Source organism: Canis lupus, chromosome 31 (genome assembly GCF_011100685.1).
Source record: "Canis lupus familiaris isolate Mischka breed German Shepherd chromosome 31, alternate assembly UU_Cfam_GSD_1.0, whole genome shotgun sequence".
Taxonomy (NCBI): domain Eukaryota; kingdom Metazoa; phylum Chordata; class Mammalia; order Carnivora; family Canidae; genus Canis; species Canis lupus.
In genome coordinates this window covers 32,786,427-32,811,673 of record NC_049252.1, presented here as the reverse complement: position 1 = coordinate 32,811,673, position 25,247 = coordinate 32,786,427, and the positions used below count along the sequence as shown (strand labels likewise).

Below are 25,247 nucleotides of genomic sequence, written 5' to 3'. Positions count from 1 at the left end.
GGGAACAGAAGTAGGGAGACCAGACAGGATATTTGCAACCTGGATATAAATCCACTTTCCTTTACTAGTGCCACTCATCTAAGTATATAATTGAGACTTGAGCTGGTAATTATTAATGCCATCACAATTAGCAAAACACTTAAAAACTAGAATTCTAAGACAGTTAAAAACCAGAACGTAAAAGCAGCTGCCTAATTTTTTCTTTGTTGTGTTTAAACAATATTGCATATTGGATATGCAATACCTTGAAATTCCCACTAAAATTAATGATAATTGTTTGGAAGTTGCTTTGGAGTCTCTCACTCAGTAGCAAAACTCTCATTAGGGAAATATTCTTCCCCTCCAGGAAAAATGGCTACACTGATACATAGGAACCAATTTACATCAACAGATTAAACCACTTTTCCCTTGCCAGCAGACCTGAGAGGGACTTAGGAAGCATCATTAAATCATAAAGATAAAAGTGTTAGAATAAATTATGTGAAGGGGAATATTAGTTATATAGTTGGGTGAAAGCACAGATGTTTCTAATACCTCAGCTTATGTATCTGCTAGATTCCATTCCAGTAAGGAGTTGTATGATAAATGACATCTTTTTAATGAGTCACCAATTGATTTATTGGAGAAGATATTTTCACAAGAGTAATTTTTAAAATAAAAATGTCTAATAGAGAAAGAGTGCTGTGGAGACCCTGATGGAAAGGCTGCTTGGACCAGAATTGTAATAACAATTTTTAGGTGAAGATTATGGAGGTAGCCTCACCCGTGAAATTCATGCACTACCGTCTTCAAAAGCTAGCTACTGTTGCAAGGACTGGTTGCATTTATAAAGGCAGATCCTGTGCATTTGTCGTTTGATAGCTGCATAACAAGTTACCACAAATTTATTGGCTTAAAACGGCACATATGCCTTATCTCATAGTTTTGGAGTCAAGAGTCCAGGCACAGTTTAGCTGGGTCTGATGCATCTGTGTCTCTCTCAAGGCTGCAGTCAAGGGGAAGGTGGGGACCAGCTCTCCTCAAAGGCTAGCCAGGGAAGGGTCTGTGGTTGGCAGGGTTCAGCTCTTCACTGGCTTTGAGACTGAGGGCCTTAGCAACTTGCTGGCTGCCAGCTGGAGGCAGCCCTTGGTTCCTGGCAGCAAAGTCCTCTCCACATGTCAGTTCATCCCAAGACCATCAAGGGAGAGTCAGCAAAGACAGTCTATAGCTGGACAAAAGTTACAGTTCTATGTAACATCATCATGGACTGGATATCCCATCACCTGTGCCATATTCTATTGATTAGAAGCAAGTCACAGGTCCTTCCCACACTCCAGGGGAGGGAATGCACAGGGCAGTGTGTACCAGGAGGCCAGGGTCACATATGGTCCACCTTTTTTTTTATAAAGATTTTTATTTATTCATTAGAGACACACAGAGAGAGAGAGAGAGAGAGAGAGAAGCAGCCTCCATGCAGGGAGCCCGACGTGGGACTCGATCCCAGGTCTCCAGGATCATGCCCTGGGCTGAAGATGGCGCTAAACTACTGAGCCACCCAGGCTGCCTTAGGGTCCACCTTAAAGTCTATCTGCCACAACCAGTCAAATGTAGTACAATCTGTAGAGCATGCTGTAACGATTCTGGAATGACCAATAAAATTGTTCTTTCTGATAGGTTTTCTTTTCTTAAGATTTTATTTATTTATTCATGAGAGACACAGAAAGAGAGAGGCAGAGACACAGGCAGAGGGAGAAGCAGGCTCCATGCAGGGAGCCCAATGTGGGACTCGATCCCGGGACCCCAGGATCAGACCCTGGGCCGAAATAGGGGCCAAACAGTTAAGCCACCCAGGGATCCCCTCTGATAGGTGTTCAATGGCTATTTTATGGCAAAATACTTCAAAGGGTGGCCAAAATTAAAAACCAATCAAATGTGTTTTCTTTATGAAGATAATGAGGAAAACAAAGGCAGGAGAAATGTAGCTTAAGTTGAAATCTCCTTACAGCTGCAGCCCACTGATGGATCCCTGAGACATGCGGAGTGTAGCCTTCTTCGAGGAACTCATGGCTGCCTTACAGCTGATGTTTTGCTAGAGACCAAAAGTAACCTTATCTTGACAGCAGCTAACCCCACAAGGTCCTGAAAATCTTGCTTCAAAATTCCTTAGAAACTTACTTTATCTCTATCCTCCACTCCCTCCACAAGCTTAAAAGTATATAATCAATCACTCACAATCCCCATGCAGCTCTCTCTGCCCACAGGTCCTGTCCCTGTGCTATAATAAAAACACCATTTTGCACTGTAAAATGTCTCAAGAATTCTTTCTTGACCATTGGGCTCGAGGATCCCTCATCGTATTTTGGTGGCCCTGGTACAGGAATTCTTCATCTTCCGTTATCTGACTTTGAGTTTCAGTGCAAACTTAGTGAGTTACTCTCGTCTCTTTTTTTATTTCAGAGACTTTTTAAGGGACATGGTCTTATTAAAACACTTTTCTGTCCATTGCTCAGGCTCAGATCCTCTGGCTCGTGGCCCCTTTCCAGGGAGGAGAAAGCCTAGCTTTTGGCTGGAAGTTAGTACCATGGCTAGAATAATAAGACCCAGAAACTTGATGTCCTCTCTTTATTCCTGTTCTTACACAAAGTTGTCTGTCTTGGGCAAAGGACATCCTAAGTGACTATGACTACTATGGTTACCAATCTTAAGACTCCCCTATGAGGTTTCCTCCTTAGTGGTCTAATATGATACCCTTCCCATCCCTGGTCCAGCTGCTTCTAGCTGCGGGACCTCCACTCAGAACCACCTGACACCAGTACCAGATTAAATGAAAACCCAACCAAGACATTTTCTAGGGAAGTTGGCTATAAGGACTATATGTGATGGAATGTCCCTTAGATCATGATGGATTTCTCTTTTTTTTTAAAGATTTTATTTATTTATTCATGAGAGACATACAGAGAGAGAGAGGCAGAGACACAGGCAGAGGGAGAACCAGGCTCCACGAGGGAGCCTGATGTGGGACTCGATCTCGGGACTCAGGGATCACATCCCGGGCCAAAGGCAGGTGCCAAACCGCTGAGCCACCCAGGGATCCCCCCATGATGGATTTCTATCTTCATTATCTTTTATTAGTGCCCCCCTACTGATTACTTAAGTTACAAAATTGGGTAATTTCCGGTTGAAAAAATTTTCTAATGTTTTCCATAGGTTAGAAATGGTAGGTTCTTCATGGCACAGCATGGTATTTCCGTCCATTCACCGACACCCATTTGTAGTCTAGGATGCAAAGGGGAGTTGTGGGGGAGAACGGAAAGCATCCTTCCTCTGGGGCTATATGGCAAGATGGTGATCAATAGGGATATCATTCACAGGATACCTCCAGTCATTTTGGCACCCAGAACCTCTGACATATCTGCATAGGATGCCACCTGGGAGTTAGGAGGATTTTTGGTCATGGACCTTCTGTAGGCTTCTTCAGTTCCCAAGGACTCTCCCTTGGCATGCCTTTTAACCCACTGGAATCAATTCGGATTGCAAAATTAAAAAAAAAAAATCTTCTGTAATGTTGCATGGCCTCAGTACTCCTTAGGAGCTGAGGAAAAATGGCCCATTCATGGGTCATTAAACTTCATTCTGGCCTTCCAGTTAGATCTAAGAAACAGAGCAAATGGATGGTGGTGCCCTCTGTCCAGCCCTGAATGGCCTTAAATCAGGACCCCAATCTAAGGGTTCCTTGAAGAATGTTTGGCCACTAACCAGGCTGATAAACTCCCTCCTGATATATTGGATGATTGTCTACACAGGCCTCCTCCAAACAAACCCAGGTTGCTGGAGGAAACATGCTCCATCCCTGACAAAGAGGACGCTGACTCTCTCTCTCTCTCACTGCTCCTCCTAATAGACTCTGGTTACTCTAGTTGTATGTGGATTTTTGGCCATGGACTCACTTCCTTGGGGTTAATGAGTATAATAATTGGACCCAAGTGTCTCTGGTTAGTCTATCTCAATACAGGGACTTTATGGAATACTCCCAAGCAGTTGCCAAAACTCATTTTGTTTCAGGGAAGTTCCCGGTCTTCTCCACCTGACATGAACTATATATTTCCACTTGTTGGTGGAAAAACAAACAAACCTGTCTTTTCAACTGTCCAAGCTGATGGGCTTTGGGACTGGGAAACCTCTTTCTCTGCTCTCTGAGCTTTCATCAACTGCAGTCTTCTAAATGGCACCTCATCTCTTATGCCCTCCCCTCCCCCTTGTGTTTCTGCACCACCTTGGACAACAGCCTGCATAACTAACTGGCTCCTGTACCATCTTGGCTGCCTCCAGTACCAATGGCTCACCCTCCTCCTCCCCTTGCCGTCAAGGAGTGAAGAGTATCCCCTTGGACTACACGGCCCACTTCAGAGGTCCCCACCAGTGTCCCTGGTAAAAACTGACAATGGGTAGAGAACTGAATGACTTTTAAGTGGAACATATTCGGTATTTAAACTAATTTAAGTTTATTGGTTTAATTAAGATAGACTTGTCCTGGATGTGAGGATGACCTGGCTGCGACATCTGTCACCCCACCGATCGCCAGGGTTGATTTGGCTGATCTGGCTGGCTAGATAGGTGTCCCCCTCCTCCCTCACCACTCTATGTGTGTCCCTCCTGACGCTGCATGCTTGGTTGAAGAGGACGACCTTCCCTGATGGAGCAGGACCATTCTTCGGTCAAGGGTATACAAGTAGCTGTGCTCCCCTCCAAGAACCTCTAAACAAGCTCTCAAGATAGACATGTCCTTAAAGTTGTCATCATTAAATATAAAAGTTTTATTCTACCAAGGTTTGCTGATGGGCAAAAAGTTCTATGATCTCTGTTGCAATGTCTCAGCAAAAAGATGACTTAAAATGATGGTTAATTGTGTCTTTCTTAGAGTTTTCATAGGTAGCTGTTAAAATCGTTTTCAAAGTCTTTGGTAACCTAAAACTTTAAAGTTTTGCTTAGATGATAAATTGGATTGAATTCATTAGACATCTAAGTCTTTTCCAAATGAGATAAGATACTGAAGCATTGATTGCTAAACATAAGATTTATCTGCTTTTGGCTTCCTAATTGCAGAGAAGCTGAATATACTTGGGTCTGTTGGCAAATATACTTTGTGCTTTATTATAAGATTGTACTAGAGAAGATATGGATTTTTTAAAATTATAAAATGTATTTATAAATTTCATATCTAAGGAATTCTGGTATAATAGACCATTCACAATTGGTTATTAGTTTTCACTGGAGACAGATTTCTAAGAGTTAAAATTCTGCTAAATGTAATTAAGACTGGTGTGGGGGGGAAGGCTTAGGTTAAAATCTGAATGAACAAAAAATAGTTATAGAAGGTTTATAAAGGGATATCTTTGGAAAGGAATTTTATGTGCAGTCAGGATGGATCAAGATTGAAATGTATGAATTTAAAAAATAATTGGTATAAGATTGAAATTCTGCTTTTCTGTCTTAGAAAAAAAACAAAGACAAAGTTTCCCTGTATTGTTGGTCTGCTCTTAATGAGAAAATGTAAACAGAAGTTTTTTTCTCTTTTGTCTGCCCAGACAACCCAGATTAGTTCTATGTTTTGTCCTTATCAAGTCTTTAATTACTTAAGATAGTTAAAACTTCTCAATATTAAAGAAGCTAAACTGCTAACAATATAACGCTACATATTTGCCTTTGGAATCTCTTAATGCCACCACAGTTAAATAAATAAATTTTAAGTTTTACAATGATCCATAATTCTATTTAGGCATGTGCTTTAAAACTTTCTGAGAGTTTTAACAGACTTCCCCAAGATTTAAATTGTAATTGAAGTCTTTTTGACCAACTAGATTTATTTTTTTGGTATTTTGAGTTACTTAGAAAGTACTGTCAAACAAATAAGATTAGCCTTGGGTTGTATTGCTTGGGTAAATGCTATAACCGCATAAATATATAAACTGTATAAAAATATAAAATAAATGAAATTTTTTTTAAAGATTTTATTTATTTATTCATGATAGTCACACACAGAGAGACAGAGAGGCAGAGACACAGGCAGAGGGAGAAGCAGGCTCCATGCAGGGAGCCTGACGTGGGATTCGATCCCGGGTCTCCAGGATCGCGTCCCGGGCCAAAGGCAGGCCCCAAACCGCTGCACCACCCAGGGATCCCTGAAATTTTATTTTCATAAAATAAATATAAAAATGAAATAAGGTCATTACTTGATATTCTGATTATTGAAGTGTTACGCGTTACAGAAATAACTGAATTTCCTTGTCAATTACAATATATTCTTTTGTCATTTACAAAATGAGTTTCATCTTCAAGGAGATTCATAAAAAGGACTTTGTTAATGCATGTAGGTTTTTGATATCTTTAAAACCATGAAACTAAAATTGACAAGAATTTCCACAACTAAAAGCTGCCTTCAAACTAAACAAGAATTAGTAATATGGAACTAAATGAACTGAAGAAGATAATTATAGTTTTCTGACTCTTGTTAAAACATTGCTGGTTCTCTAATGTTTGTTCTTGCAGAATGAGAAAGCTTTCTCTTAAGATATCCATGATATACAGAAATAAAAGTATAATAAAGTATTCCTTTGTAAACAAACTGAAGCATTTAACTTTTCTCTTTACCTGAACCTTCTAAAACTCAGAAACTCTCAGTAAATATTCTTTCCTTCATGGCAATTATAATCATTTGTATAAGTTCAATAAGTATCTGTTCTTCTCCTAACAGGACCCCATTAGAAACATTGGTTATTGTACCAAGGTTTCAGCAGTAATGTCATATTTGAGAGACTTTGTATAGACTCATATATGACCAGAGAGCTTTAAGGAACTAAAAGGTTGACTTTATGAAGAAGCATGGAGCCAAAAATACCATTTGAAATGTTGGCCTGATACCTTGCTTCGGAGTTCTCAGCTGCCTTACCAGATGAGTAAAGAATGTCACTTCCTGGCAAGTACAGAGACTTCAGTATATGGGGGACCTTGAGGACAGGAATTCACTCAAATCTACAGGTATTGCAGGCATATCAGGTGGCAAGTATTTGGCTTGGCTTCTGGCCTGGAGAGGCTACTAAAAGTTCAATCTAGATTCCTTATAAAAATAAACAATCCAGGACTATAAGCAAAGCAGATTTTAAAAGATCTGTATGGGGATCCCTGGGTGGCGCAGCGGTTTGGCGCCTGCCTTTGGCCCAGGGCGCGATCCTGGAGACCCGGAATCGAATCCCACATCAGGCTCCCGGTGCATGGAGCCTGCTTCTCCCTCTGCCTATGTCTCTGCCTCTCTCTCTCTCTCTGTGACTATCATAAATAAATAAAAATTAAAAAAAAATTTAAAAGATCTGTATGATCAATCGCTATTCTTGCTGAGCTTATGTAAATAATTAGGCCAAGTTTGTTAAAATTAAACTTGCTTTTCAAATGAATTAGTCTTGACTTGACTGTCTCTGAAAATAAGGATGATTTCAGAGAGAAAAAATGTTTCAATAATACATCTCTGCAGATGTTAAATTCTAGTTCTGATTGTCTTTAAATGTTTGTTGTTTGCCTAAACTAGACAACTTGAGGTAAACGTCAGAGAAATTGCCACAGTAGCTCATGTATAGACAGCCTTCTTGCTTGTTATTCTGTGGGACTAACAGGACTCCATGGGCCATATGATTATTAAAACAGCTGGAAAATTGAATGGATTCCCCAACAATTGTATAATTCAACTATCATCTTAACCAGTTCTGTGTGGCTGGAATGACAAAACTGCTCCTTAAAAGCCAGAGTGTACCCTGTTCCATGGGGTTAACTATGGATTTGTGGAGATAATGGATGGCCCCATTTTCCTTATGATTGGATTGCATGATGCAGTTAGGCACACCCATATTCCCAGACAAGCCTTCTACCATTTGCCAATGATTCCTTACAATCAGGGTATTGTTTAAGTTAGACATTAGACAAAAAGAGTTCTTTGATAGTTTTATCCCTTAGCCATATTTGCCCCAGGAGCTACCTGTATTGATATAAAATTGCAAACAGAGGTTTAGCCAAGCATACAGCGGCCACCTTTAACCAGACCCAACTTGTAGTTACTCACAAATTCAAAAGGTAGCCCTCCAGAGCCAAATGGCTTCTGATATCCTGACTTCCGCTCAAGGAGGAATCTATGCTTTATTAAAACAGAGTGTTATGGGAATGCCTGAGTGGCTCAGTGGGTTGAGTGTTTGCCTTTGGCTCAGGGAGAGATCCTGGGGATTTGGGATTAAGTCCTGCCTCAAGCTCCCCACAGGGAGCCTGCTTCTCCCTCTCCCTATGTCTCTGCCTCTATGTGTCTCTCATGAATAAATAAATAAAATGTTCAAAAAAAAGAGACCAGAGTGTTATGTATATACTCCAGATTACCACAAAAATGTCGCAGGGCTATTAAAAGATATGAATACCCAAACTGAGGCTCTGCAAAATCCTTCCCTCTCTTTCAAGGGCTGGCTAAATTCCTGGTTCCAGGGAGAACTATGGTCAACTATTAAGGGTCTTTTTGTTGGACTTCTCATTCTTATAGCCATCCTAATTCTAAGAGGTTGCTTTTTCCAATATTTCTCCACTTGGTGCTGAGACTCCATCACTACAATAATTCATGTCAATAGATGGTCCTTACCACCCACAGAGATACTTCTTTGCTGTCCACATTGGACTTGACTGCTCTGCCTTCCCAGACTCTATGTTTCCAGACTGACCAATTTTGACCCAGAGGTAGGGACACCTCTACACCCTTATTCAGCAGGAAGAAGCTACAGAAGATGAAACCTTCCACGTTCAACAACCTTAAAGATTTAAGGGTCAAAATAGTTCAGGCAGAAAAATGATGAGGAAAACAAGGGCAAGAGAAATGTAGCTTAAATTGAAATCTCCTTACAGTTTGCAGTCCACTAATAGATCCCTGAGACATGCAGAACATGGCCTTCTGGAGGAATTCATGGCTGTCTTAATGCTGATGTTTTGCTGGAGACCTTATCTTAACAGCAACCTTATCTTAACAGCATCTAATCCCTCAAGGTCCTGAAGAATTACTTCAAAATTCCTTAGAAACCTACTTTATCTCTACCCACCTCTCACTCCACAAGCTTAAAAGTATATAATCAGTTACTCCTCACAATCCCAGTGCAGCTCGCTCTGCCTATGGGTCCTGTCCCTGGGTCCTGTCCCTGTGCTATAATAAAAACACCTTTAAAAAAAACAAACAAACAAACAAAAAAACCCCACCTTTTTGCACTGTAAAACATCTCAAGAATTCTTTCTTGACCATTGTGCTTCAGAATCCCATGGCAAAGTGACAAGCGGTCCAGACTTAGAACACTATTTAACATATGGTTTGAAAAGGAAAAGTTAACATTCCCTTTGAAAATGAAGGTGATGTTTTAATGACAATTCAGAAAGAAATCTAGGGAGGGTCAACTGGTAAACAGGAAGGCTGATTGCTCACAAGGTGTAGAGGAAGTAGGACAAAGGCAGTTAGAAAGGAGTAGCTCTTCCCTAATTTTACTTAAGGCATACTTTTGACTTCTAGTGACATACTAATGTTCAATATATTTTTTAAAATAAAATTAAACCTATAAGAATGAGAAGTGGAAAATAAAAGGTAAAACTGAAAGTAAACTGAAAAATAAAAGAGAAAGCCCTCCTCTCCCTCCAATACAACCCACACAGCAACATATGACCATGCTCAAAGGGCAAACTATGAAAAGAACTGTTGTTGTTCTGAATCCACATTTCCTTATGTTTTGAGAGGGATAGGAATAGAAAATTTCTTTCCAAACCTACTTTTGTGGTAGAGACTTAAAAAAAAAAAAAAAACAAAGTAAAAGAAAGAAAGAGGAAGGAAAGAAGGAAGGAAGCAAGGAAGGAAGGACTACTTATAGAAAAAGCATTTTAAAAATGGATGTTTGCAATGTTGCTTAAAATTATGCAACTGTGTGATTTATAAAAACCATAATATCTTCAAAGAAAATAAAATTGGAAAGATTTCTTAAAAATATTTTACATGAAGAAGTTTTGTGAGCTTTAAATCCATTTGTTATGTTTAAATATATATGTGTACTTAATTTGGTTTTTAGGTATGATTTGAGGGAGGCTGCTCTCTTAGAAGAGAGATGTGGAGTGGGGAAGGGGAGGAAGGAGAGAGGGAAGGATGGAAAGAGGGAGGTGGGAAGAGAGAGAGAAACACACACAAACACATATACTGGTCCCCCTAATAAATAATAGTTGAAGGTTAAACTTGACCTGTAGATCCAACAGTTTGCTCTCTTGGTTGGAGCATCAGGGGTGGAGGTAAATTCTGTGAAGCCATTGAAAAACGCGACCCCTCCTCCCCAGAGGTTTTGGAATATCAGACCTATGCTGAGGCTCACCTTGGATACTAAATAAGTTGCCCCTGTTTAGCCCCTGGGAAAGGCAAGGGTCTTGAAACAGAAAATAGATTTGCTGTGGGGGTTTAAATGAACCTAATTTCAAGTCCACTTAAGTCTCCAAGTATTTACCATGCTAAATTAGTTCTAGTTCATGCTCTGTTATGATTTGTCCCCTTAATAATGAAAAAGTGAATTGTCTAAGGACCTATTTGTAACTAGATTAATTGGGAGGGCAGAGCTACCAGCATGAATCTCCAAATGCATTTTCTCATTCTCAGAGAACAATCAGAACTGCTTAATTAAGCATTGAGCAAGACTCTGTTATCGACTGTTCCATGAGTACGCCAGTCCTGGCCAGCTTGCCTTCCGGTCCATTCCCCGGGTGCTTTGGTTTCGTGGTGATCCATAATGCACAGTAAGCACTGCTCATTAATTTGTCCACTGCTTCTTGAAAATACGTCCATGCTTTTAGTATTTGTGTGCCTTTGAATTAATGAGTTTTATACATTTTGTGTGAAATTGTACTAGAAAAGGGAACTAAAAAAATCCCTAAACCATGTTCTTCCCAAATATCTGGTTCAGTTACCACATCACAGCTGTTCTTAAGCTGTGTCATGGATGCCAGTGCATGCATGTGCTGTATTCCACACTAACACATTACCAAGTAACTTGGATAGTCTGTCCACTTCCCATCCCTGGAGATTCACTAAGTAAATTAACATAGATGTGTTTTGAAGTCCTACAGTATAGGAAACCTCTTCACTTTTGTTGAGCCTAGCAGTTCCTAAACATATTTGGTCATGAGACATATTTTCTCCATAGAACACTATCTTAGCTTGGGTTCCCCTGATATTCTACTGCAAGATGTTTATTGGGAAATGATCAGAGGAAACGCCCATAACAGAATGGGCAGTGAGACAGGGAAGGGAAAGCATCCAACGAGGAGTCATTGAGCAAGTCACTAGCAGGTTTCCTGTGGTGAAGAAACTGAAGCATGAGCTTCTCCTCAGGCTTGTCTGGCCCACAATACACATAGACAGAGAGCTTAGAGGCAAGAAGAAGCTCTCTGGCAAAGATGCAGATGTTGGCAATTGGAAACCAGGCTGCTACAATGATAGGACCCAAAGGGCTACTGGCTGGGCACCAGCATCTGCTACAAATGCCTTTTTACCTTGCAGAATGTGCAGGTTGTTTCAGGTCATGGGAAACACTGGTATCTGTTGGGCATTGCATAGATAAATAATGTTAACAATCTGGATAGACATGGCCCTGGAAGAGGAGACAGGAACAAGTAAAGTTCTATGGAAGAAAAGGCCTGAGCACTGACTGGACAACAGATCAAAAACTGGATCTCAAGTCCAGTGCTCACAAGGGTTTCATTTTGAGTTTTGACCAAGCTGGGAAAGAAGACAGTAAGGTTGATGAAAGATTCTGAAAACTAAAGGAAAAGTATCTCCAGTTTTTTCCATGAAACTGATGGCTAAAGGTACACGGTGTTCTTCTCACATAGAGCAATTGGAAATAGGTAACCTATACCCAATGGCAAAACCGATGGGCAGCATCTGGATATTGAATGTGTTTCAAGAGCTGAATGTAACATCGGAGACAACATCCCTTTCAAGAGCTCCAAATTAGAGTCGCCTCTGGAGGACACCAGAAAGATGTGCTACCAGCCTTGTGCCGGCAGAGCTGGGAGCTTAGAAGAGCTTCCCACTGATAAGGAGTGAGAAGAAATGAAAGAAGCAGTGGTTGCTCAGCTGATGTGGGCATTTTAATGTAAGAAGGCTTCTCAGAAGTTTCATGTGGCGAAAAGATGAGGATGCATTTCATAGAAATTAATACTCGCAGAAGCAAGCACTTTCTTCAGTTTGGGTCTGCCACGCAGCCAATGCAAAGACAAGATTCAACATGCAAGAGATGTCTTAGGGGAAAGAACAGGAGGAGATGGAGATGCGACAGACTTCACACCATGTTGTAGGTTTGACACCTGTGGAAAAAGAGAAAAAAGGAGGACAGATTGGATAAGGAAGAGTTTTGGAGTGCAGCAGAGTTCCAAAAATTTTGGAGTAGGCCACTAGGGCCCTAACACCCTGCCATACTCTGCTTTTGGCTGGTGCTGTCCACAAAAAAGTTTGGCATCGGTGTGCACAGTGCTCTCAACTGCACTCCCACAAGCAGGAGATCTCAACAGTGCGTTTCTGTGCTCATCACATGCTCATACGATGCTTACTATGTGCTAGGCTGTTAATCCTCACTCAGTGCTCACATCAAACCTGTGCCATGGCACTAGTGTTAAGTTTTTTTTTTTTAATTTATTTTTTATTGGTGTTCAATTTACTAACATACAGAATAACCCCCAGTGCCCGTCACCCATTCACTCCCACCCCCCCGCCCTTCTCCCCTTCCACCACCCCTAGTTATTTTTTCAAATGATTTTATAACAGAGAATACTAGTGGACTCTGTCCTAGTAGTTATAGTGTCTATATCAATTCTGTTCCAACATTATTCTTTACTGCCATTTTTTTACTATTATTGTTTTATTTATATGTTTCCAATTCCCATTTTAAAGTGTGTATTTTCTAGATCGTTATTGTGCAATAGAACTTTCTGAGATGATGGGGAAAATTCTATATCGGTATTGTTCAGTACAATAGACACTGGCCACATGAGGCTACCAAGTAGTTGAAAGGAGGCTAGGGAGACAATAGAACTGATTTCTTCATTTTTAAAAAATTTTCATTAATTTCATTTTAATTTGAAAGGCTAGTTTTAAAGCCATATGTGGCTAGTGGCTACTGTACTGGATAGTGCAGCTTTTAACCAAGAAAACATGGAGCACCATGACTGTCTCCCCAAAACCTCAGAGAGTGTCTTTCACCACAAGGAGGAATAAATAGTGATCTGGGTGTAGACCCCTGCCTCATACATTCAGAATAATTTGTCAGGAGATCAAGAGCAAAGCCATGTCTTGGGCATAAAGTCCCATTAGCCAGGCTGAGAAGACTGAAGTACAAAGCCACAGGGAGATTTCAATTCATAATAGAAATAACTGCCATGCCAAGCTTCTGGAGTCAACGTGACCAACACAGTCTTTCTCAACACCAGGTTGCCCAGGAATTGGGTAACCAAAAAACTTACACAAATTTACATTATGAAATTATATCATTCAACCCAATTTTAAAAAGTAGGCAAAGGGCTTGAATAGGCATTTCCCCAGAGAGGATACATAAATGGCCAATAAGCACATGAAAAGATGTTCATTATCAGGAATCATTCCTGAAATATAAGTCAAGACTACAATTGGATGCCACTTCACATGCATTAGAATGGCTATTATCCCCGCTCCAAAAAAAAAAAAAAAAAAAAAAAGAAAGAAAAGAAAAGGAAAGAAGTGTTGGTAAGGATGTGTAGAAATTGGTTTCCTTCTGGGAACGCAAAATGGTGCAGCCACTATGAAAGGCATGTTGGCAGTTGCTCAAAAGTTAAATATAGAATTACCACATGATCCAGCAATTCCCTTTCTAAGTATATACCGAAACAAATCAAAACCAGGGACTCAAACACATGTTCACTCATGTTCACAGCAGCATTACTCACAAGGTGGAAACAACCCAAATGCCCAACAAAAGATTGATGAATAAACAAAATGTAGTATAGATAACAGTAGAATATAATCCACCCTTAAAATGGAATAAAACTCTAGGGGCGCCGGAATGGCCCAGTTGTTTAAGTATCTGCCTTTGACTCAGGCCATGATCTCAGGGTCCTGGGATCGAGCCCTGAATCAGGCTCTCTGCTTAGCAGGAAGTCTGCTTTTCCCTCTCCCTCTGCTCCTCCCTCTTGCTCTCTCAGTTTCTCTCTCTCAAATAAATAAATTAAAAGAAATATTTTTAAAAAGGAATAAAACTCTGATGCATGCTGCAACATGAGTGAACATTGAAAACATTATCCCAAATGAAAGGAGACAAAGGGACAAGTACTGCATTTTCCACTTATTTTAGGTATCTAGAATAGGTAAATTCAGAAAAGCAAAGAGTAGTCCTTGTCAGGGGCTAAAAGGAGAAGAAATGGGGAGTTAGTATTTAAAGGAGACAGTTTCCGTTTGAGATGATGAGAAAGTTCTAGAAATGGATAGTAGTGATAGTAATTGTGAATATAACTAATGCCACTGGACTGTACACTTGGAAATGGTTAAAATTGTAAATAATAGGCTATATGTATATTTACCACGATAAAATTGTTTTTAAAATAAGAAATTATATCCAAAAAACACTAAAATTCAAAAGGTATATGACCAAACCATTTCTTCCTGTGGTTAGAACATGTACTTGAAAACCCGCTTCATCATCAGAAGGTTCCTGGGTAAAAAAAAAAAAAAAAAAAAAAAAAAAGTTGCTGGGTGATCATGGCATTGGACTGGGGTGGGGGGGCGGGCAGAGAAATGCTTAGTGGAAACAATCTTACCAGTGGGTCAGCTCCCTTCCCCTTTATCCATCCTCTCAAAAGCTAGGCCTGGGGCAGTGGGACCAGACAACTGGAAACCCAACTGGCTCCTCCCCAGGCCACAGAGCTTAGGTGAGCAGTACCCACATTCCTCTACTGACTTGACTTTTCATTACTTACAGTGGTGACTGGCCTACTTTTTCTGACTGATATGTTCTTTCTTTAATCATGCTCATACTTGCAACAAAATTAAGGTTAACAACCCCAATGCCTGAAAATTGTTCTATCTCTTGAAAATAACATACTTTTATCAGCTCTGATCTGTTTACTGCTTATTTCATCAGTTAGAAGTTCTCATCTGGGGGAGGGTAGGACGAGTCTGTACAGAATCTTAACAGCAGGAAGCACAAGAATCTGTTGACCTCGTGGACTCATGCAAAAGAATTAGAGCCATCTGCATCTTTTGCCTGTGCAGGAGAAGACGGAAGACATCAATGAGGATCATTTGAAGAGCTTCACATGCCACATAATAGATAAAGTGCTGTACAAAAGATTAGGACAGAATTATTGCCATTAATAAATAAAGATGAAACAACAGAGACAGGCCTAATTTGCTCGGTTCCACTCGATATATCTTTCAAATCACCTACACCTTGTCCTCCAAGAGATTTATGATGCTAATAGTTAAGCATTATTCCTGCCATGGGGCACAGAATATTGCACAGAGCCTGGGGAAGGCAGAGCTTGCACAGGGGAATGTTCTCGTTCTTGAAGAAATATACGTCCACCTCAGGAGTTCACATAGAAATACAAAAATTAAATCTAGAGTCATTTCCAGGGCAGTGATTTCTTTAAGCCTGCAAGCAAAGTGTGATATAATTTACAGCAGAAGGATTTATGCCATCACAGCTGAAAAATCTTACTAGAAATGTATATCCATATGTATTGTCATTTTTATTTAAAATGACATTTTTCAGCCGGTAGCACCAAAGCATAATCTGTGGTTTGAACTTTTAGATAAATGTTTAAGTTTCTCTTGTACAGTGTTTAATATTTTGTATGCTATGTGAATGGGGTGTAGAGTTAATAACCTTACTTCCTTAACTAATGCTTTATTTCATTTTCTTACTTACAAAATATGTTTCTTGCTTACAAAATATGTTTATCAATGTGTGCATTGATTTTTGCCACATACATACAGATTTTCACACTCAAATGTTAGCTATGCCATAACGCTTTTGTTCTTTTTAATATTCAAAGTTAATATCTGATTGACCCAATTCTCTACAATTGTGGGTAGAGTTGCATAAAAATCCAGAAACTGAGAAACTTATTTTTCAGCACATTTTACTTCGTGTGTATTTATAAATACTAATCTGATATAGTTTTTAATCTAATTGCTTTTTACTTGTTACAAAATTTAACATCTCAAATCACATCACACACCTAAATTATTGTTTTGCATTTTATGTAAGCCTTTTTGCCAATGTTCTGAACTATTGAAAAAATTGAGTTATCAATAGCATTTTAAGTTAATTCCTCACTTTTAAAACAGTTTAAGGTTTATAGAACAGAACCCTGAGCACAGAGTACAGAGAGTTCCCATAAAACCCTCCCTTTATAGTATCCCCTAGCATTAATTAATACATTGTATTAGTGTGGCCCATTTGTTAAAGTTGATTGAAGTTTCTAGGTTATATTATGGTTTACACTTGGTGTTTTACAGTTCTAATTGTTGACAAATGCAGGGTCACCCTGTCATACATAATAGTTTCACTAAAGCCGTGAAAATCTGTGCACAACCTGCTCCTCCCTCCCTACCCCTCATCCTCAAGCCTCCAGCAGCCACTGATCTTTTTCTAGTTTTTACACTTTTGCCTTATCCAGAGTGTCATATAGTTGGACTCATTCAATATGTAACATTTCCAAACTGGCTTTTTCACTTAGCAATATGCATTTAAGTTTTCTCCATGTCTGTAGCTTCACAGCACAGTTTTGAATAATATTCAATTGTATGGATGAACCACATCCTGAAGGACAGTTTGGTTGCTACCAGTTTGGGAAATTATGAATAGAACTGCTATCCACATTCAGTGTGCTGGTTTTGGTGTGAACATAAGTTTTCAACCCATTTAGGTAAATACCTAGGGGTGTGATTCCTTGATCAGATGGTAGGTCTATATTTAACTTTCTAAGAACTGCCAAGCCAATTTCCAAAGCGGCTGTATCATTTCACATTACCACCAGCAATGACAGAGAGTTCCTGTTGCTTCACTTTCTTATCAGATATGTTACTGTAGGTTTCATTTAACCTTTTCAATAGTTGGGTGGTGGTCAATTAGCACTTTATATTAGTAGAAAGACCTGACTGTGGTATTTGTACTTTACTTTTTTAAAGATTTATTATTTATTTATTTTAGAGTGAGAGAGTATGAGCAGAGGGAGAGGGAGAGGGAGAGAATCTTAAATGGACTCTTTGCTCTGCATGGAGCCCAACATGGGGCTGGATATCTTGACCCTGAGATCATGACCTGGGCAGACTCCAAGAGTCAAGACACTCAACTGACTGAGCCACCCAGATGCCCAGGTATCTGTACCTTAATTTTTTTTTTTTTAATTTGAGTAGAGTTGACACAACATTGCATTAGTTTCAGGTATAAAACATACTGATTGAACTTCTCTATATGTTATGCTGTGTTCACCTCAAGTGTAGCTACCACCTATCACCATACTTTTTAAGATATAATGGAAAGGGTGTTTTATTTCAAGTTAAAGTCCTTTGCAATGATTGCAAGTAATTGGTTGTATACGAACACCATGGAGACAGAGGTTTGGGTGTTTTTCCATTCACACTTTTTCAGGTTTTATAGCCATAGTTCATTAACAGTTTCTTGGGTGAGAAAGCCAATGATATGACCCTGCAAATAACCATTGATGGTGTTGACACAAAGCTCTTAGAGAACTTAAATCCTATCTGAATACAAGCTGGGAAATGATTTCATGGCCCCTGCTGAGGATATTGATGACTTTTGACAATATTGTGATTAAGATTATGACCAGGGACCCAAGCATACCTGAATCCTACCTTGCCAGACACCCTTCCTCCAATGGCCTTCCCAAAGAAGTTATTTACCAACAACAATAGCAGATGGAAGTCAGAGAGTACTGTATGACTAACAGCTCTTCAAGCTCTTCCTGTTGAGCTGGTGTGAAGATTAAGCTGGAGGTTTGGAAGAATCACACATCCACAAGTCCACACATCTTCTCACACATGATGGGGCCCAGGGTGCAAAATGACCACCCAGGTCCAATCCATCTCTGCCTTTTGTTTGTCTTCCCTCTAGGTCATCTTCATTCTCCTTGAATCTCTCTGCTGGGGGAGCCTGCATATCCAGGTGTACACCCCACCTGCTTAGCAACCACAGAAGAGAGTGTTCTTTCTCCATAGGCCCAATGTCCTAGGATAATCTTATCTTGTCTGATTTGGATCACATGCTCATTCCCAAACCTATCTCTGAACAGGATTGTGGAGCAACTTATGTCTCCACTCCAGGAAGTAGGTCAAGCTACCTTTAGAGTCACATGGACAAGAAGTGGAGAAATAACAGTTCCCCCAGAAGAAAAATGGTATAGTGCCAGCAAAACAATGAGAAAAGGGGGACAGGAAAAGACAACAGGTAGCTACTATACCCCCCTATCCAATTTTTGGAAATAGCATACTTGGGCATGCAAGAGACAGAGAGAAGAGAGAAACAGAGAGGCATAGTGAGCATCCAGTAAGTAGTTGTTGAAGGTATGAGCCTCTTTCTTGGCTCTGGTGCTTAGCCTGTATCACTGTATTCATCAGGTTATAGATAGTTCAGGGCTTGTGACTGTCCCCTTCACTTAACCCTGAACATCCAGTAGGCAGGGATGTGCTCTTATCATCTCTAGACATTTCACATGGAAACTGATCTTAGTAGATATCCAGCAAGAGTTGTGGAATAAATTTTCTTTTTTTAAGATTGTATTTATTTATTCATGAAAGACACACAGAGAGAGGCAGAAATGCAGGCATAGGGAAAAGCAGGCTCCTTGCAGGGAGCCCAATATAGGACTCGATCCCAGGACCCCAGGATCATGACCTGAGCGGAAGGCAGACGCTTAACTACTAAGCCACCCAGGCATCCCTGGAATGAATTTTTAAGGAGACATAGGGTCTACATGAAATATCCTTCAAGATGTTTGCCGTAAAATTCAGAAAATGATCCAGGGGAAAGTCAACAAACCTGGGTTCTCTCTCAAAGTACAAGCCAAAGGATATCTCAGCACAATGTGACCCTGCATTATTTGTTAGGCATGTTTTCCTAATGCAACCACACAATCTGAATAAGGTGTTGGGAAATATGTTATCTTGTGAATGAGACAGCATGACTTTGTGGAGGCAGTACAGGCTTGAGCATCAGATGGCCTAAAAGCATAGCTTCGCCACTTAGCAGAACTTGGAGAAATGACTGAACTTCTGGCATCTTCTGTTTCCTCATGTGTAAGGATTTGTAGGTTGTGTGTAAAGTGGCTCAGTAAATGTTGGCATTTCCTGGCCTTGGAAGGTACCTGCTATGACTTCCTTGTTAGGCTGCTAAGGGACCCAAGATGGCACTGGGGAGACCCCAGATACTCAGTGGCAAAACACCTCTGCTGAAGGAAGCAGTTGTTGGAAGCAGGAGATGACCATCAGCCTGGGAAGCCTTGGTTCCCTGAATTCTCCTTCTCTGTCTACTCTCTGTTCCTTTATTTTCTGTTTCTTATGGAATCAGACTCAATGGGTAGCCTAACTCTCACATGAAGATGAAATTCCAGGGTAAAGAGTCTTTGGATCCAAGGAACACTCTGGTTCATCAGTTTATAGATGTGATCAATGTTCCTTGTTACCTTCTCCTCTCTATTTCTGCTGATGATAATCCCTCTGCCATCCAACCTGAGAAAATTCTGATATGTTTCCAGGACACAATTCTCTCTTTTGCCCCATCTGTCTTTAAGATTGGGGTCATTATATTTTTAAAGTAAACCAGGCAATTTAATGAGGAAAGAGGAATCTGACAACCAGATGATTCTACGGGGAAGAAAAACAAAACAAAACCATAAAATCAATTGGTGGAGTAAATTGGTTGCAAAGTTCATCTTACAAAACAAAACCTGTTGCTCCATTTGTTAATGACTCCTATGTTCATGTTAATCTCCACCTATGTTTCTTGCCTTTTTTGACCACTTCCTTGGTGTGTTGCCCCCCACTCTATCTATGCTATTAATTCTATCTCATCATCATAGTTGTACCTTATGTTATTTCAATCCCTTATTTTTTGATGGCTAATTTTATTTTTTCCATTTTTTTCCAATTAGTTTTGTGCTCCTTCCATTCCTCATATTTCTGAGCATAATGAGTAGGAAATGAGGCTCTGTTTGCCAAGTAGTCCCTTGATGCCCAGAACTTTATGGGTTCTTTCTGTTTCCATGGGTGGAAGCACTATCCTAGGTGTTTGGGACAGAGGAGGACATTGAAAATACAATCAGGAGATCAATGGACCCAAGTGCCACAAGGAAGACCAGGTTCCAGGAGTGTGATCAAGGCACAGGTGTAGGTTGGTTTGCTAGTGGACAGAAAATGTTCCAAAAGGGAGTGGCTCTCGGCTGCTACTCCTTCCACAGTTATTGGTCTTAGCCGGAGGAAGAACTATCTTGGAATGGACAGGGCATTTAACTATAATTCCAAAGAATTTCTGCATAAACAAATCAAGGTACCATTTGAGAGTTCTGCTTGGGCAGAGAAAAATTGTTTCACTCTGTTAGGAGGGACCCAGAATGGGTAGAACCCAAAAGGTGCACTCAGGGCACATGGCAATTTTTCTCAGAGGTACTGGGCTGTCTCATTTTCATGAAGCGGGCTAGAAAGATCTCTAGGACTTCTCTATAAGAGGTAAGGTCACTGCAGACATTCAGCTGATGCCATTTATTGTGGTTGCAGCCCCCTCCACCTTATAAAGAGGGCAAGCAGTCTTCTCTTCCATCCAATGGGTATCTGTTTGCACAGCATGATCCCAAATAGGGGACGGCTAAAACCCTTTCATGGGAACAGACTCATTCAGAGCTTACAACTATGATCTCTAGGTCTTGTTCAGTATCGTTGTCTCTTCTCCGACATTGATAAAGCATGCATAAAGTGGTAAGTCCAGTAGGAAGTGCAGAGAAGACCTAAATCTTCCGTTCTATTGGTTTGTCCATTAATATGGCCACTATATTTGCCTATAGTGCAAATGTTCCTATATTATCCATTAACAGGAGATGCTGCAACTGGAGCATCCCTGACCTAGAGATCGTGGGTGATAAATGTCAACCAATCAAAAGCAGGAAAAGCTAGATGCAGAGTACTTTCTTCCAAGGGGCATACATGGGATTGACTATAGATCCCACCACACAAAATAAACTTTTCCTGCAAAAGTTGCCATAGCTCATGAAGAGTGCTTTGGGTAAAACTGAACTTGCTTTCCGAGATGCAACAGTTAGACCCAGGTCAGGAGCTTGATCTGAAGCAAAAATGTGGTCTGTGTAGGTGGGGAGCCAATTGCTCCCAACGGGACAATGGAACTCAGCTTCTGCCTAAGGTTAAAATTTGCCTGTGCAGAGATGCAACATGTTCCTCCATAGCAAAACCCAACATGCTCATGATCCCTTATTTCTTCTGGCAGTGGAGACAAAATAAACTTGACTCTGTCAGGCAGCTCAGTAACTTCTGGTTTAAAATTTCTGGGAAAATGCTCAAACAATTCAGAGTTGTGGTACTTAATCAATAGCTGCACATCACATGTTTTGATATGAAAATGCACTATTTCCCAAGGGATCTACTATACCATCAGGCAGTCTTTGCACATCTGTACACACTCCAATGGGGAAGGAAGTGCTGAGTGACTGGTGCTGGGGCAAGGCTAAGAAGGCTGCCCTGCAGAAGCTCACAAACTGGAGGGAGGAAGCAGAAGGAGCAGTAGGAGGTGGTGGTCTGGATACAGAGTGAAATCAGAGTAGTTTCCTCTAATTTACCACAAAAAAAAATTAAGTGCAAAGATTGGCATCTTATAAACTAGAGTTTATTAAAGAAAAAAAGTAAAACAATTTTCTTTAAACAAGAAATGAATGTATACACTCTAGAAGAATACCAAGGGTGGGAATCTACTCAGTTGAGGTGGCAATCTGGAAACTTTTGGAACAAGTGTTCCAAAAAATTCTGAGAATCTTGCTGAAAATGACAAGGATGCTGATCGGCAATGTCCAGGACAACTTGTCCTCCCAGGAGCCCTCTGGTCAGGTTTCCTCCTCTAGTGTCAAAGAGAGGCACTCTCAGAGGGCTGGGCTTTGTTCTCCCAGTTCCGATGGGGAGCCATGGAAGATTGCACAGCCGAAAGGACAATAGACTCAGAGCCATGAAACCACTTCTGTGGTCAGGACACACAGCATCCATGTGGCCATGGTCTCAGTTTAGAGTGAAGGGCAGAGTAAAAGTAAGAGAGGTGCTGAATCTCAAAAGAAAGCAAGTTTAAACCATAAAAAGCTAGAACTTTATGCTAAATGTAACAGGAAGCCACTAAAGGAGTTGTATTGGGGCAACAATGGATCAGATTTAGGTATGCGAGTCTCAGGCGAAAGAGGACAAGAGAATGGAAAAAGGAGATTCTTTCCCAAACATTTTTAGTGGAGCATAAAATGGCTTAAATTTCCAGTTGCATATGGGGGCATGATGGAAGAAGGGGAGTCAAAAGTCACACCTTTTCCTATTGTGTATAGGGCGTGTCATGATGATGCCATCCACAGGAAGGCAGAGTAAATTGAGGGGGTGGAAAGGGAAATGAAGATGAGATTCACTGGGGACATAGAGGATGGGGGGAAGAGGAGGAGCACTATTTTTGCCCCAAGCAAACTTTCTCCATAATGTGTACAAGGGAGGTGGTGGGTCAAGGATGGGTCATTTTGTAAGCAACAATTTTGATCCCTTGTGACCTTCCTGCTCTTTCCTCCCCAAGGGAGCTGGATTGGAAATATGAAGTTCAAGAACTGTATTTACTAGTGGGCAGGGTCAGTGTGCCTCAAAGACAGATCTCTTCTTTGCCTCCTCCTCAGTGCAAAAGCCTTCTGTTTGCCTGTCACCCCACTCCTGTCTCCTTGCAGCTGGCCTCCTGGGAATGCATACAGGAGGTATGCATCTGGGTGCATACACCAGTGCACCAAGGATGGATGCACATGGCATAGAGGCCTCATTTAGTTGTAACAATTAAAAAATGTATTCATTTTTGTCATTATAACAAATTACCACAAATTTGGCTCAAAATAACTGAAATCATTCTCTCACAGTTCTGGAGGCCAGAAGTCTGAAATTAGAATCACTGGACCATAATCAAAGTGTCAGTGGGGTTGTGCTCCAGGGGCTTAATGGAGAGTCTGTTTCTGGCTTCTTCTACCTTCTGGTGGCAGCCAGCATTCCCTGACTTGTGGCCACATCATTGCAATTTCAAAGCCAGCATCTTTGAATCTCTCTCTGCTCTGTCTTCAGGTCACCTTCTCCTCTGCGAGTTGTCCAACCTTGCTCTACCTCCTTCATATAGAGAATGCATGTGATGCCATTTAGGACTCACCTGGATAATCCAGGAAAATCTGTCTGTCGCACTACCCTTAATTTAATGATATCTGTAAGGATGCCTTCTTACCATATGAGGTCACATTCACAGATTCCAGAGATCAGGGCACAGATGTGCTTTTGGGGAGCTATTTTTCCAGTCTCCCGCAAAAGCCCTACTCTGAGCACAGGTCAAACCTGTGTCCCCATTAAAGTGTCCCAGAAGCCATGCATTTGAGAGGGCACTGGGAATTTGTCTAGCCATTAATATAATATTTTGGTCTCTATTTGGAAAGCAACCCTTTGTGTGTTTATTACATTGACCAGAATCAAGGAAGGAAGGAAGGAAGGAAGGAAGGAAGGAAGGAAGGAAGGAAGGAAGGAGGGAGGGAGGGAGGGAGGGAGGGAGGAAGGGAGGGAGGAAGGAAGGAAAGAATCTCAGGCCTGGAATTCTTTTTCTAATCTCCTTGACTGAACCATAGAAAATTCTATTAGAAGCTGCCACTGGTTGTGAATGAAGTTGGTCCTGAGAACTTTCAGATCATTGATACTTTCGTAAAATCAGTATGATAAGAACTGATAAAGATCATTTCTAGGATTGTTTTCAAATTACAAATCAGTGCAAACTTCCACTCAACGGGCCTCGAAAAAAATTTTTCTAGAACAAGAGCCCTCTGTATTGTGAGGGCTACATTTAGTTCTGGAACAAACTTGCCCTAATTAGATTAGAAAAGAATTCTGACTAGATTTTACTACAAAGAAGCAAGGTAACAGTTATGGAAGAGCCAAGTGGAACTTCAGCTGCGAAGAGTCTTTTTTGAGCTCTGTGAAAGCCAGGGGAGAGACGAAGACTGTTTGTCGTAAATTCTGTGCTAGTGATATTCTCACCTTCAATTCTTTCCACATGTTTGTGAAGCCTTTGTTCTACCTCACTGACTTTCTGACTTCTGTGGCACATCTCGGAGTGTCTCTGTTTGGAATAGTAAGACAAACACTTGTGACATCACTTTTCCTCAAACCATCATCAGAGAACTTCCAGTCAACCAGGCCAGTGCTTTTTAATTTTTATTTTTTTCTATTTGTCTAAATTTGGGTGGGGCGGGGGGAGAGGGGATAAAAAACCCCACATAACATAAAATTTACCACCTTAATCATTTCTAAGTGTCTAGTTCAGGAGTGTTAGGTATAGTCACCCTGCTGTGCAACCAATCTCCAGAACTTTTTCATCTTATAAAATTAAAACTGTACCCATTAAACAGCAATTCCTCACTCTGACCCCCCTCCCCTCAGCCCCTGGCAACTACCACTCTTCTTCCTGTCTCTACTTTCTGTCTCCAGATACTTCATATGAATAGGATTAGTATTTGTCCTTTTGTGACTGGCTTATTTCACTCAGCACAATGTCATCAAGGTTCATCCACATTGTAATGCATGTCAGAACTTCCTTTTTAAGCGAATAATATTCCGTTGTATGGAGAGACCACATTTTATTTATCCATTCATCTATCCATGGACACTGGGTTGTTTCTATCTCTTGTCTATTGTGAATGGTGCTGCTATAAACACAGGTGGACATGGCCTCTGAGTTCCTGTGTTCATTCATTTAAGAACTTACTTAAAAGTAGAATTCTAAAAAAAAAAAAAAAAAAAAAAAGTAGAATTACTGGATCATATGGTAACTGTTTAATTTTTTGAAGACCCGACAGACAATTTCCCACAAAGGCTGTACCAGTTTACATTCCCACCAACATTGTCCAAGGGTTCCCATTTT

General features: G+C 40.6%; 1 long non-coding RNA gene across 2 annotated transcripts; it reads right to left on the bottom strand.

The window, feature by feature from the left end:
• Positions 1-12,154: 12,154 nt before the first annotated feature.
• Positions 12,155-24,463, bottom strand: LOC102152087. 2 transcript variants are annotated; one of them, XR_005382012.1, is made up of 4 exons: positions 24,365-24,463; positions 15,144-15,305; positions 14,696-14,753; positions 12,155-12,381 (listed from the first exon to the last, which is right to left on the bottom strand). It is a non-coding gene; the product is annotated as an uncharacterized LOC102152087 (long non-coding RNA). The 2 variants fall into 2 exon arrangements; XR_005382011.1 differs by lacking the exon at positions 12,155-12,381 and having other exon boundaries at positions 14,372-14,753.
• Positions 24,464-25,247: the final 784 nt, after the last annotated feature.